Source organism: Gopherus evgoodei, chromosome 7, assembly GCF_007399415.2.
Source record: "Gopherus evgoodei ecotype Sinaloan lineage chromosome 7, rGopEvg1_v1.p, whole genome shotgun sequence".
Lineage (NCBI taxonomy): Eukaryota > Metazoa > Chordata > Testudines > Testudinidae > Gopherus > Gopherus evgoodei.
This window is the reverse complement of record NC_044328.1, coordinates 35,096,922-35,112,907: the sequence shown is the minus strand read 5'-3', so window position 1 is coordinate 35,112,907 and position 15,986 is coordinate 35,096,922. Positions and strand designations below refer to the sequence as shown.

The 15,986-nt window shown below is 43.7% G+C and overlaps 1 pseudogene; it reads right to left on the bottom strand.

The window, feature by feature from the left end:
• Window positions 1–582: 582 nt before the first annotated feature.
• LOC115654957 lies at window positions 583–15,064 on the bottom strand (annotated as a pseudogene).
• Window positions 15,065–15,986: the final 922 nt, after the last annotated feature.

The window sequence follows — 15,986 nt, the reverse complement described above, 5'->3', positions numbered from 1 at the left end:
ATCTGTGATGACATTGTCCAGTCCAAGTACACCACTACCTCGATATAACGCCACCCTATATAACACGAATTTGGATATAACGTGGTAAAGCAGTGCTCCGGGGGAGAGGGGGCGCTGCGCACTCTGCTGGATCAAAGCGAGTTCATTATAACACGGTTTCACCTATAACATGGTAAGATTTTTTGGCTCCCAAGGACAGTGTTGTATCGAGGCAGAGGTGTACTGAGAGTTACATTTGAACAACATGAACATGTCACTGAAACTTGCCAATTTTCTTCTTTGGTATAACACGTGAAAATAAGCCAGAGCAACTATGACAAAATTGTAATCAGAATCTTATTTGTGCTCTCATTGTATGGTAAATACTTCAAATGCAGTTAGCACTTGAGTTTTTAAGGGAGGTGTGTCTGTTTGTATGCAGAGGGTGGGGGTTCCCTGCAGCCAGTATCCTTTAAATGTGGCATTTGTCAATAAAAGAGAGGAGAAAAGAAAGGTGGGGAGAAAGAAAAGGTCTGCAGTAGACTTGCCCAAAATGGAGACAATGTTCACAGCTTTGCACACTGAGTTCTGTTTCCATCACTATCAGACGTCACCATTAGATTTGATTTGATCAGATCAGTCCTGCACTGTTGTATCACCTTTCAAACTGATAGCATAAAAAACAAAGAGAGACGGTTACAGGCAACCACCTTTTGAAATGACTTGTCACTCACTGCTATGTAATCCCTTTTCTCTCTAACCTCACCCAATTTACAGAAACCAAGGCATGGTATCTGAATAAACAAACACAAATCCTTGCAGCAAATAATTAGTAGTATGCTTTTATTATCATTAATAAAATCATAACTATACCCTATACTTTATTGCACCTTTCATAGGGACTCTCAAAACCTTTTACAAACATCAACAAATTTAGCTTCAAGTATCAGAGGGGTAGCCGTGTTAGTCTGGATCTGTAAAAGCAGCAAAGAATCCTGTGGCACCTTATAGACTAACAGAGGTTTTGGAGCATGAGCTTTCATAGGTGAATACCTACTTCGTCAGATGCAACTGACGAAGTAGGTATTCACCTACAAAAGCTCCAAAACCTCTGTTAGTCTATAAGGTGCCACAAATTTAGCTTCAAGAGCCCTGAGGTTGGTAAGTATTATCCCCATTTACCACATAATGAATTAGAGGCACAGAGAAGTTTAAGATTTGCTCAAAGTCAAACAGCAAGTCAGTGACAGAACTGGGATTAAAATCTAATATCTTTTGGATGCTCTCATCATACACCACAACAAAAGGTTTACTAAAGCATTAATCTAGCTAGGTATTTATGTTGCTCTCATCTCCACGGTACCCGGGTGCCTCCATTAAAACAAGTCTTTACCAAGGTAGTGCAGATCCATCCCAAGCAAAGAACTTTCCTGTTTTCCCCATATCAAGGTTCTCAATAATATTCATTAGACAATTAACTGAATATTCTGGGGTGAACAGTTTGTCCTTGGGAACATTCCTGTGATAAGGCTTTGATAAGTCAGTAGTCACAGTTCCTAGATGCAAAGAAACACACACCACCTTAGTTTTCCCTCTTTCAAGTTCAATACTGAGATTCTTGGTAGCCATGTTCAAAGCTGCTTTAGACATTCTGTAGCTATACCATCCACCTAAGGCTAAAAGCAATATGTCAGGTAAGCAAGTTCTGCAAAGCCACAAGCAGCATTGTGTCACAGTTGTAGCATGTTAATATATTTGGCAGATTTCAGAATAATATATTAGTGAATATCCCTTTGGTCATTTGCTGGTACATATAGCATTATCCCATAGTTTTTAGCCATGTGGAAGGCTGTATTTCTTTCATGAAAAAGATCTAGCAAAACCAACGGAATCATCATTATCTTGCTTGTCTTTCTAAAAGGTAAGTTCCTTGCTCAACCAGATGTTATGAATTTGATGCAAGAACCACTGCATAACATTCTGTGGTCTGTGTTATGCAAAAAGTGAACATAGATTATCCTAATGGTTCTTCTGGCCTTAAAATCTGAAAAACACAACAAAATAAGTAATTATAGAGAAAAGAACAGCAGACTCTTACTATTTACCCCTTAGTTTCCTTCTAAATTCAGTTACGTAGTATTTTTACATTTACCTCTCCATGTTTATTTGCCCACAGACAGATAGGAAGTCAATGGCAGAACTGAGGCAAGTTTTCAGGACGTTCATTCTCCCAGTTCTCTACTCAATCTACTAGTTACACTGAATTCAAAGTTCACGTTTACCTATTCAATGCTAGCAGTAGCCATCTGATTAAAAAAAAATATTATAGTGTCTATTTTAGAATTACTTGTGTTGGATAATTAATTCCGTGAGAGTATGAGTCACCTAGCCAGAAATGAGTTACACTCTCTAATTTTATACTAATATTATACATAAAAGAAAAGTTTTTTTTCCTTCTTCACTTTTCCTTCTTACTTTAGCACAGGGGCAGGCAAACTTTTTGCCCTGAGGGCCACATCAGGTTTCATAAATTGTATGGAGGGCCGGTTAGGGGAGGGGCTCCTGGACTGGACCCCACCTCCTATCTGCCCCCCTGGACTCCTGCCCCATCCAACTCCACCCCTTTCCCTAATGGCCTACCAAGGACTTCCACCCCATTCAGCTACCCCTTCTCCCTGTTCCCTGACTGCCCTCTGCGACCCCATCCAACCCCCCTGCCACCAGCTGCCCCCTGGGACCCCTGCCCCCATTCAACTTCCCGTTTCCTCCTCCGACCGCCCCACCCCCTATCCACACCCTGCCCCCTGATCATCACCCCAAACTCCTCTGCCCTCTATCCAACCTCCCCATCCCCTTACCGTGCTGCCTGGAGCACCGATGGCTGGCAGCGCTGCAGCTGCGCTGCTCAGCTGTGCTGCCACCATCACTAGACAGCTCAGAGCACTGGGTCAGGCCGGGCTCTGCAGATGTGCTGCCCCAGGAGCTCACAGGCCCACCGCCCAGAGCATTGCGCCGGCAGCGGAGCGAGCGAGCTTAGGCTGCGGGGGAGAGGGAACAGCAAGGGAGGGACCAAGGGCTACCCTCCCAGGCCATCAGGATGGTCCCGCGGGGCGGATGTGGCCTGCAGGCTGTAGTTTGACCACCCCTGCTTTAGCACGTAATTAATCCTTTTTATAAAGTCTCAGAAATGCAGCTTTATGTAAAGGATTTTTTAAATTCACTGTTAGAATAAATCTCAACTTTTTATAAAGCTGTTTATCCAGAAAAATCCACAGTGTTTTACAAATGATATATAAAAGGTGTATAAAGAAATGACTTCCGCACTCCCTAAATTCACACATATATGAGGTGAAACATGCAATGTATAAGTTAGTGCATAGCAGTACTATACAACAAAATACAACTGGAAGTGAAAGATATATCTAATTTAAACAGCAGGAGGAAGTTTAGAGAAACAAAAAGGAATAACTCAAAATGGAATTTTGCCAAGACACCAGCATTAACATCCTATTCTTGAAAAAAAGGCCTTAGAATCTTCAGTTACCATAAGTGGTCAGGTTCTTTGGTGCTTTATAACACACTATCATTTTGTATCATGCCTTTCATAATTTCATTCTATAATAGCTGCAAGCAAAATCTGAACAAAGAATCCTGATATGTTTCAGAACCGCTGTTTCATTGGGAAAACTGACTGCAACTTGTAACAGAGTGGGATATGACAGGATCAAATTATGAACTCTATGTTCTACTGTGTGAAAACGGTACCTATGTGACAGCATAAATCTGAACTTGCCCAGGGGACAACCTCTTATTAGGCTGCAATCCAGACAGTTGCCCTGCCTGGGCAAGGTGTTTTGCACCTCACTGCAGGGATATCACCAAGAAGCCATCAAGACTGCAATCTGGGGCCACTGACTTTGATTGTCTCTCAACTTCTGGCCCTACCTCCACAGAACAATGTTTTTTCTACACAGGGGTTCACAATGTGGGAGGATGAACAACTATGGCTGGTGGATCTGGTGTTTCTCAGTCACATCACAAAGACAGAGACCCTATTTAAAAGGGAGGTTCTGTTCTGTGCAGGGGGCTGACCATTGTCAACCATAAGAAAGACGTGCAGGAGAGATACTGACCAGCTTGAAATGCTGATGAACCGCTGACTCTCAGAAGGGGTGAGCTAAGACTAGGGGCATCTGAGGACTTTTGTTATTTTCAAAAGATCTGTAACTGTGACCCAAGAACCTTTTAATGCCAATTGGCCAGGGCATGTACAGGGTTTATAGAAATCTCATGAGTCTTGTGTATACGTTCTAGTTCACTAAAGAATGCCACGTGATCTCGAATAAAAGCCATTGTCACAGTGGTCATTAGTATAATTGTAAAATGTATGTACAGATACTATGTAAGGAGTTTTTTATATATATATAAATAAACACACACACACACACACACACACACACACACACACACACACACACACACACACACACACACTGAAACACAATGTTTTTAAAGTCTGTATCAAGGTAGTGTCACCAGCAAAGGTGAAAAACAGGTTTGCCTCCAGACAAGATGTAAATTAAGCATTGTAAGCTAATACAATGGATGCCCATTTACATAGGAAGTCAAATGTTAACAAGGAGATGTGAAGTCAACACAGAAAGAGCATACTGGGAAAAAAAACAAGTCACGGGTTCTTTCCAGTCTAAGAGTACAGACAATGAACTTTGGGGGGAATTTCTGGAAGACAAAGAAGACACGTTGGGATTCTGAGCCTAGGAAGTAAACAGACAGCACATTTATATTCACGAAAATGGTGTCTGAGCCAACCTTGGTTGAAAATGCTGAAGAGAAACTTTCCATAAAACTTCATTAGATAGGAATTAACCTGTTACATTTAGTCTCTAGAAAGCAAGTTATGATTTTGTTTTATATGTAACCATTTCTTTCCAATATCCTTGCTCATTATTGCCTGAATCTTGGATTCCTGATAGTAAACTCATTCTTGTTTTCACTACAGAATCATAGAACTATAAGGGACCTCAAGAGGTCTTCTAGTCCAGTCTCTTGCACTCAAGGCAGACTAAGTATTATCTAGACCATCCTTGACGGGTGTTCCTCCAACCTGCTCTTAAAAATCCCCAGTGATGGAGATTCCATTTATTTATTCCCATGCTTAACCACTCTGACAGTTAGGAATTTTTTCCTAATGTCCAATCTAAACCTCCCTTGCAGCAATTTAAGCCCATTGCTTCTTGTCCTATCCTTCAAGGTTAAGAAGAACAATTTTTCTCCCTCCTCCTTGTAACCAACCTTTATGTACTTAAAAACTATTATCCAGTCCCCTCTCAGTCTTCTCTTCTCCAGACTATAAATATATCTAAGTGCTGTGGCGTTAAGCAAAGTGCTGATCCTGAGCTGACTCTTACAAGCTAGTGTGTCTACCATTGTTCCCTTGGGAACAGCCTGCTTGATAGTTCTAGGGGTGTTCAGTGGATAAGGAGCTGACAATATAGGGAATGCTCTGAGAGGGTTCAGGAGTTGGTGTGGGCCATTCACTAACCTGCACAGAAGGAGTGAGAGCCTGAACAGGCCCTGAAGGAAGTGCTTGGTGTGTTGCCAGAGGCTAGTAGATTCAGGGAACTGATTCACAGCAGGCACCAAGAAGGTTGCCTCATGCATAAGGGCAAGTGGTGGTGAGGTGTCTCACAACCCTGGGTACCCCAGGGGAGTGTCATAGTAACTCTTGAGTCTATTAAGAGTAAAAACTACTATGATTAAGAAATTCCATTGCTAAGCCAGTGTTTTCCTGCCACATTGTCACTGAAGGGTTTAAACTCAAAGCCCAGATAGCCCAGAGCCTAAGTGAAAGCATGTGTAAGTGAGCGGAAGGTCCAGGAGACCTGAGACACTGGTTTCAACATTTGGGGAAACTGGACTGCAGCACCTACACATCCCAAACAAGGGCATCAGAGAAGAGTTGCAGGCCTGGGAATGTGACCTAGTCTCAGAACTAGAAACATTAACTAGACTCTGCCCAGACCCTATTGACTCAGAAGCACATGGGACCCAGTGATTGGATCCACTCACAACAGACTGACCATGAAGTGGGGCAGAGGGCCAGTTTGTAACAATCCTGTTCCTATGATTCTTCCTTCTTATTCATAACTTGAAGTGTATTAGGCTTACCAGCCCCAAACCTTACCCTTTTCAAGGCACAGAAGCATCCGATGTTATGGTTACTGCTTACTAGACCAACAGTAAAGCCATCCAAATTGACAATAGTCAAAATATTCATTGAGTTCATTTTCCAATTTATTTTGAGATTTGTTCCTGTTAAGCTTCTACTGATATGATAAGAATCACAAGTTGGCTTAAAGTGTGAATGTAATAAACTGATGCAATTGAGCCCCTTTCTTTCCAGCTCACTTTTTATTGGCTCAGGCTCTCTCTTTCACATTTTGAAAAAAAATTGCTGCGGCTGTTCTGAAGACTCCTATTCTGGATAGTTGAGAACACACAAAGGCATTTACATTGTATATTTTATGCAAACCTGCAAAAGAAGAAACAGTCAGTACTCTCCCATGTGGAAAGAAACCATCCCAAAGAATCAAATCCTCCATTACCTGCACAGTCAAATCCCTTATTTAAAGTATTGTGTTGCAGAGAAAGCAGGATCATCAATGACTATCTGGAGAAATTATAAACATGTCTGTTTAAAAGAGTTTTACGTCTCTTGTCCAGGTAAATTGTAAATATACTCACCAATCATTTATGATTAAAACAAAGCACTTCATCAAAGTCACACGAGCCTCTCTAAAAGGTATTTGTAAATGTAGAAGTCAGAACTCAGAGTTTAAATAAAACTTCTTAAACTGTTCTACATGTTAGGACTATCAGTCTTGACATTTTCCTTTCAAATTCAATTATTTCTGTTAATATTCATACAGCCATATAAATGTTTACGGCACTTTACTGAACACATGAGACGCAGGGTGAAATACATGTTTTGCCATTGGCTTTGACGGTGCCAGTATTTCACCCACAGTCCATACTCTGGAACTTACAGACTAAGGGTATATTTATACAGCAGCAGCCAGGTATGATTCCCAGCTTGAACAGACATACACATGCTGGCTCTGCTGGAGCTAGCTAGCAGCACTAAAAATAGCAGTGTGACTGCAGCAGCACAAGCAGTGGCTTGGGCTAGCTGCCCAAATACATACTCAGGGAGCTGGTTAGGATTGTACTCAGGCAGCTAGCCTGAACCCCTTTGGCAACACTGCTATTTTTGGTGCTCTAGCTCAAGCAGAGTTACCAGCCAGGAGCAGGATCCAGCCAACCAGCTCTCCAGGGGAGCAGGGGTTTTCTTGTCAATTTCACAGTTCCTGCCATGAAATTGACAAGACAGCCGATGTAGTGTAGACACTGCCTCCCCCTAACTATGCTGAAATAGGCCCTACGCCTCTCATGGAGGTGGAGTTATGATGTCAGGGAACCCCTACACTAGCGGAGTTACAGCACCAGCAGTTACAGTGCTGCTTAGAGGGCATTGAAGGGAATCCGCTGTTGTGTGTTCATACTGTCAGCTGCCTGCACAATAGCATGTTCACACTTGCAGCGGTATTCAGAGCGGTGCATTCTGGGCAGCTATCCCACAGAGCAGCTCTTCCTCTTCTGCCATTGAGTTGTGGGACGGTGGAGGGGGTCACAGGGCATCGTGGGTCCTGTCCCAATGCCCCATGATGCATTGCTTCACATCCCAGCAATCCTTGTGCTTCCGTCTGCATTTGGTGTCATCTTTCAACGGTTTATGTACTGCACACTGTGCCTCTTCAGTCTGCAGGAATGGATCCCTACTGTTGACCAATATGTTGCTTATCACGAATGGCAGTAGAGTTATTCCTTAAACTACAATGGCAAGAGGAGTGCGACATTGATCTCGCCATGCATAGTAGCTTCAACATGAGATTGCTTGTGGCATTCACGAAGGTGCTGACCACAGTGGAATGCTGCTTTTGGGTTCAGGAAACAAGCACTGAGTGGTGGGATCACGTCGTGATGGGATCCCATCGTGATGCAAGCCTGGGATGACAAGCAGTGGCTGCAGAACCTTTGGATGAGGAAAGCCACATTCATGGGCTCTGCAGCACAAAGACACAAGAATGAGAGCTGCCCTGTTGTTCAAAAACTGTGTGGCAATTGCACTGTGGATGCTGGCTACTCCAGACTGCTACCGATTGATCGCTAACCAGTTCAGAGTGGGAAAGTCAACCGTTGGACTTGTGTTGATTGAAGTGTGCAGGGCCATTAATCGCATCCTGTGCAGAAAGACCATGACTCTGGGCAACGTGAGTGACATTGTGGATGGCTTTGCACAAATGGACTTCCCTAACTGTGGAGGGGTGATAGATGGCACACATATTCCAATTCTGGCACCAGACCATCTAGCCTCCGAGTACATTAATTGGAAAGGGTATTTCTCAGTGGTTCTCCAGGCACTTGTGGATCACTGTGGACGTTTCATGGATATTAACACAGGCTAGTCCGGAAAGGTGCATGACACATGCATCTTTTGGAACACTGGCCTGTTCAGGAAGCTGCAAGCAGGGACTTTCTTCCCAGACCAGAAGATCACTGTAGGAGAAGTCGAAATGCCCATTATGATCCTGGGAGACCCTGCCTACCCCTTAATGCTATGGCTTATGAAGCCATACATGTGGAACCTTGAAAGTAGCAAGGAGAGGTTCAACAACAGGCACAGATTTAAAACTCAGCCACTATTCACACACCTGTCACTAACTGGCTGACCCCAGGCCATAAGACCCCAAAATGGTGAGTAATTGCAGGGACAGGGGAGATCAGTGTTCCAGGACTGTACTGTACAATGGCCACGTGGCTCTCAGGGGAGAGCCAGCATTGTAGCAGGGGCCTGACAATCATTCCTGTCCCCACATTTTCCACAGGCTCTGTTCACTATGGAAGATATCTCGCCATTGAGGGTAAGCAGGGAATCAAGGGAGGGTCTTCTCCAAGACTGCGACTTCACCCTGTCCCTTATGTGACTCACCTATGTGCAGCAATGCCACCCAGTGATGGCAGAGTGGCACAGAAAAGTTATCCTTAATGGAGCAAGAAACAAAGCAGCTCTGCCAAAGAACCTGCGGCAGTGGATTGCCGAGTATCTCCATGAGAGTTTCCTGGAGACCTCTGAGGCAGATTCCCATGAAGTGAGGGAGTCAATCAATGCCCTGTTCCACCACTCAGACATTCGGTGGTATGCATATCATATGGTACGCATATCATATAGACCCATGCCTGCTTTCTACAAGCCTCTTGCCTCCAAAAACTTGCTTTATCAATTCCCAAAATCAGTCCACTTACCAGGAGCCTCCTCTCCTGTTTGCACTTCACCAAGCTCCAACAGCTGTGACTGGCTAGCCTACTCCGGGGTAGATAAGAGCTCCAAGCTGCGTGCATTTCTAACCTCCAGGTCATCCTCTGCCTCTGCGGGTCCCCCCCCCCATCCAAGATTTCCTCCTCCTGGCTCGGTCCATTCTCGACTGGCACGTGAGCCACCGAAGTATCCACAGCAACCTTTGCAGTGGAGGTAGGGTTGCCACCGAGTATCGCGTCCAGCTCTTTGTAGAACCGGCAGCTCATGGGTGCAGCACCGGAGTGGCAGTTAGCCTCCCACGCCTTGTGGTAGGCGTTCCACAGCTCCGTTACTGTGACCCTGCACTGCAATGTGTCCTGGTCATGGCCCCTTTCTGTCATGCATCGTGAAATCTGTCCATAGGTATCATAATTCTAACGACTGGAGCACAGCTGGGACTGGACGGACTCCTCTCCCCTTGAGGGGGATGAGGTCCAGCAGCTCTGCATTGTTTTAAGTGGGGGATCTCCTGGTGCGTGGAGCAGGCATGGTCATCTGGAAAGATGCGCTGAGACCACTGCACGCATCACCGCGCCAACAGGAAAGGGACTTTCAAAATTCCCAAGGAATTTACAGGTGGGAATGATGGTTGGTCACATGAGGGCAAGGCAGTAGAGTTCAAACCAATGACTAGTGAGGCAAGAAAAGGCATTGTGGGACACACTCCCGAGGCCAATCACTGCGCTGTAATCAACCTGGGTATCTACACTGGCACTGTAGCGCTGTAACCCCGGCGCAGAAAACTGTACACCTCTCGTAGGGGTAGTTTTTTTCCAGCGCTGCAACTGCACAGTTTCTGCGCACCAAGTGGCTTGGCAGTATGTACACCTCAGGAGTTACAGCACAGAAAGCTGCTTTACTGCACAGAAACTTTCCAGTGTAGACAAGGCCTCAGTGTAGTAGGGCACTTACATCCGTGGGAGGAAGGCTGAAGTGTAGACATTGACATAATTAGGTCAACATAAGCTGCTTTATGTTGACCTACCTGTGTAGTGTATACCAGCCCTGAGGCCTTTTACTCTTGTTACAAGTGTTATTTGATCTTTTATGGCTGAAGCCTGAGTTTCACATCTCACACAAAAAGCATCATGTGAAATCCTGGTTCTGTTGAAATCACTGGCAAAATTCTCATTGACTTTAATTGAGCCATGATTTCACTCATCATCTTCAGCATCAGAATAACCCCTTGCATCATGCTTGGGACATCAGCTCAATATTGAATCAAAGGAGAAAATGCCACACTATGAACCCATACCAATATCAATTCCTGAAGTTTGTGAGTTCTCACTCTAGGTATCCAATTCAATGACTGGCCCAGCCCAACACTGCTTAATTTATGAGATTTGACAAAATCACATCCCCAAACGGTATAGCTAAAAGTCACAACAGACCCAGAAATTGCATTTAATATCTCTAAAGTTTATATTAAAGAGACTTACCTATCCAAACACTGATCTTACAAATTATGAGGGATAAAATGAAACCTTCTACTTAAATTATAAGAAATGTTTACAAAAACTTTTTGGAATGGATTTTTCAAATACTCTTTCAATATTCACAGTGCACATATTGTCTTGAATGTTTGATAAATAAATATGTCATTCACCACATGCACCTGAACAAACAGGAATATACAAAATTTAAAATTAAAAAATTGCTGCAGCATACACCACCATCATTACTTTTAGCAGCGAGATAATTAAATATATATTCGTTAGCCAACATATCAGTACAATTTAAGCAGAGTTATTCTTTTTACTGCACAAATCATTTTTTCAGGAAAAATTAAATTAAGATGCAGTAATGCTTAGAAAATTATAATGATCTTCTACATTGTTATTAGCTACGTGGGCCCACACCAGCTGGATGTTATAAAACATTACTATATCAATCATTTATCTTCTTATATGAAAAATAATTAGGTTACTGCATAACATTCATGTCAAACAGTACTTATCATTGTCTCCTATGGAGCCTACTTTAGCTGTCAGGTTCACCAGTATGGCCCTATGCTGTTTGGCCTGGTCAGCAAACTGATGTCCAAACACTCCAGTTCCTTTCCGCAACAGAGGGGCAAAATATTTAGAGATCACTAGGAACCCTATGGTATTTGTTGCCAATGTTATGGGAAGACCCTAGAACATAGAAAAAAAAAGAAGAAGAAGAAGAAGTAGAAACTGCGAAGGTAAATAGCCTACAGCCAGCAAATGCCAGTCTTAAAGTTTCGTTTTGTGCTAAAAAAAATAAAAAATCATCTCATCATCTCTCATCATCTCAGTGTGATATCATTATCACTAACAAACTGGGTCCTGACTTGGCCCATCTGAAATGCTGGCCATAGTATACTGTAATGTAAGGGGTGACCCTTCCAGAAGTGTTGACAAATCCATATTAGTATGGTTTACATAGCGGTGATGCTCAAAAATCCAGTGAGGATCAGAGTCCCATTATGCATCAGAAGGTATTATCTGTCCTGAGGAGCATTCTTTTTTAAAAAGACAAAAGATAAAAGGTGGGAGAAACCATGCAAGCAAAGTCATGTGCACATGCCTTATTAATTCCATTTCTTCTTCTTTGTCAAATAAATTATTACTGGTAATTCATTATTGTTTAGTTAGAGTCAAGATGGAGCATTGCTGCTTTGTAGCATTTTGTAACATGCCCTTATTGAAGAGTCTGTTGGGCTAGTTAAATTAAAATGATTTAACCTAAAACATGATGTAGCATATATATATATATTTTTTATTGTCCACTGACAATTAAACTACGAATTAAACTACTTAAGCTCTTTCTGATTTTGCTGATATTGTTTGAACTTTGAAACATTGGTCACTGAGTATCTGCAAATAAACAACTGGTACTAAAACATGTTGTTTAGTCACAGGAACATACAGGTTTAAACAAGATCGTAGCTCAAATTATCTATTCAGGTCATCAGAATTTCAAACTATAATTACAGTCAATTTATGTATACTTTGGAGTTAAATGATTAACTAGGAATACTAGAGTGAAGGTCACGAAGGCCATTCCATTCTAAGGCTCCAATACTGCAAAGATTTATGCATGTGCTTAACTTTAAGCATGTGAGGACTCCACTGAGTTCTTTACAGCATCAAGGCTAATACATTTCTTTTTCTTTTCTAAGAATTTTCTAAAAAATCTCAAACTTAAGTCTCAGCCCAGGAAACCAACAAGATGAATTAAATTAAGAAAAGAAACAAGAGTTACTTAACACACAACACAAGATGAAGGGATGGAACAGGCAACTTCTGTAACTAAGGTTATGTCTACACTAAAGCTTTTGTCCGTAAAACTTTCTGTTGATCAGGTGTGTGAAAAAACATACTCCTGACTGGACATAGCTTCACCGACAAAAGCACAAATGTGGACAGAGCTATGTTGGTGGGAGACTCTCTCCCGCCAATTTAGTTACCAACACTTGTTGGGGGTGGTTTCGTTATGCCAACAGGAGAACTCTCTCCCGCTGGCATAGAGTGGCTACATGGGAGACTTTACAGCAGCACAGCAACTGCCGTACAACTGTGCCACTCTAAGGTCTGTAGTGTAGTCTCAGCCTACAGAAAAACAGGGAAAAAGGAATAGCCCACTTAGCAGACAGTTTTGCTTAGTGAACTCATTTCGTGTTCAGAAAGAGACAAAACGAACACATAAACCTCCAAACCATTATATTGTTATTACACAAGGTTAGGGAGCCAAGGAAGACACGGTGGGATTCTCAAAAGCACCCACTGAAAACCCGTCCTTAATTAGAAATGCTGACTAGCTGCAGGGATGCATAGCCAAACCTGAGTTGCACTGCACTGTGACCCCTGAGGCCAGGTTGCAACATACTGAAAGGGGCCCAGGCCCAGACCTACGTGACTGGAGCTGAGCCCCATTGCAGGGTCAGGTGAGTGCAGTGTGGGCTTCCCCTCTAATTCTTCTCCCTGCAGCCCCTCCCCCTCAGTGGTAATTTCTTTGGAAGAGTGGAGGCCCTCAATGTCAGGTTTTGCCCCAGGCTCCCTAAGCGCAGTGGAGCCCTGGCTAGTTGGTCTACTGTGAAACCAGTGGAAAATAATTTTACTTCCACTGATATTTTTGTGGAACATGATGTAAGGATGTATGTTTGGGGAGATGAGAGATGGGATTGCTTTTTGTTATTTCATAGCTCTCTGAAAAGTGTGCTATTGCCTTTTTTCCTTTTTTTACCTTCACTAAGGTCTGTTAAGTTATTTTTGAGCTGTGCTAACTGGCCAAAATACATTTTATTCAACATATTTTTCAAACATTCTTTGCAGTTGCATAATGCAAACATAATTACTCCTCAATGTGCTATATGTTTAGACCATGCTAGTTTTGAAAGAAAGTTCTGAAGGCCCGAAAATTACATCTTGAACATACATGGTGCATTTTCATAACTGAAATATACCTGCACAGTTCCAGATGGGCACACTCCATCTATCTGGAAGCATGCATGCTGAAGAACAAGTGTCCAAACAGGCCCTCTAAATTTGGGCACCTTGCATGTCCCTTTTTTCTTTTCTCATTGGTTGTTATTTTTAATTACATAAACACATTCAGTTCAAATTTCATGCATCCTGGAGCTTTGCACTCCAGAGTGCACTGTGCATTGATGAGCATGCAACAACGGGAATGGCCGGCTGCAGAAAAAGCCCACTAGACCTGTTTCTGTTGCCATTAAAACTCCTTTCTCCTGGCATTAGATGAGGCCCAGCAGGTGGCATATCTTTTCTTCTCAGGCCACTAGTCACCTATTTAAAAAACGGACATGCTTTTAAAGCCATTATGCACTTTCAGGTGTCTAGTGATATATTTACTGAAGTACATCAGCTGCAACCAGATGTCCTCAAGCAATGGCTTCACAGTTACCAAGCCACCTTCAATAAAAAAAATCACCCTCTCCTTCAGATCTCTTTCTATTAACAAGGACACACACACACCCTACTCTCCACAGTATCTGGCCCACCTCTGCTGAGACCTCCTGCAGGCTCGTCTCTCCTCCGGCGCTGGGGTGCAACATTGCCCCAGAGTTGATGAGTAGGTCCAGCCAGCCATGCTCCTTCACCATGGCTTCCGCTGCCTCTCGGATCTCTGCCTCCCAAGAGGCATCCAGCCGCAGCACAGTGAGCTTCTGGGGACACAGCCTTTGCAGCGCTTGTAAGGCACTGGCTGCCTCGGGGCTCCTGCAGGTAGCGATCACTCTTGCCTCTTTGCATGCAGATAAAATGTGTTTGCAGAAGTGCAGGCTGAGTCCCCTGTTGGCTCCCTGCACCAGGACCACCCCTCCTGCCATCGCCCCTCCAGCTACACCTAATCCTCCCCGCAAGGCAGCCCCCAGCCTGATACCGTATGCTGCCCACTAAACCCGCAGGGTTATGCCCTCCGCCCAGGCAGCTCCAAAAAACCAGGGGCCCGCTACTGCTCCCTAACTGATAAGTGCTAGTGACATGCTGCATTCACCACAGAGGTGCATGGCTGGAGAGGGATCCTTCCTGGCAGAACAGACCCAGTTCGCTTGCACCTTTGCATGGGCCAGGGAAGTTGCTGCAGCTCTCAATAGGCACAGGAAATGCATGTTCGCAACACTCCCGGATTTCTGTCGCACTGTATATCATCACATGCCTTCAGCCTCTGCTCTTAGCGGCAGGGGAGGTGTGTGAAGACAACTGGGATTCGTAGTGCCCTGTCTCGTTTCCGTGTTGGCAGCTCATAGGGTTCGGACTCCATTTCCCGGGACTGCCTGGGCTAGGAAAGAGGTTATGAATACAGCGGCATAGGAAAAAACTTGCTTTCCTGCCCAAAGGACCCTGGGAAATGAAGTCCCAGTCCCATTAGCTCCCACAATAAAGTCGGCACCGGGAACTAACTACATCTTCAGTATTCTATTCAGTAAGTCTAGCTGTGTTAGCCCTCCACGCTTATCAGCGCTGTCAAAGTGTAAAAAATTGAGGACAGACCTATCATGTAATTGTAGATCATGCAGCTATTGTTCCCTCTCCCTGCACACAGGGGGCAGTCCAGCTGAGCTTCTCCATGCCCAAGAATAAGAGGGAGTTAGAGAAGCATAAGGGGATGAAAAGAGAGATGTTAGCCATAGTGATTTCTATTTTATTGTGAGAGTCACAATATATTTGGTGTTTTTCTTAAAAAGCATCAGCTCCTGGAGTCAAGTGGCTATGCAAGAATCTCAGCTTTCATTTAAAAAAAAGTTAGGTCCATATAAGAACATAAGAGTGGCCATACTGGATCAGACCAAAGGTCCATCTTGCCCAGTATCCTGTCTTCTGACAGTGGCCAATACCAAGTGCCCCAAAGGGAATGAACAGAACAGGTAATCATCAAGTGATCCATCCCCTGTTGCCCATTCTCAGCTTCTGGCACACAGAGGCTAGGGACACCATCCCTGCCCATCCTGGCTAATAGCCATTGATGGCCTATCCTCCATGAACTTACCTAGTTCTTTTTTGAACCCTGTTATATTTTTGGCCTTCACAACTTCCTCTGGCAAAGAGTTCCACAGTGACCATGCACTGTGTGAAGAAATACTTCC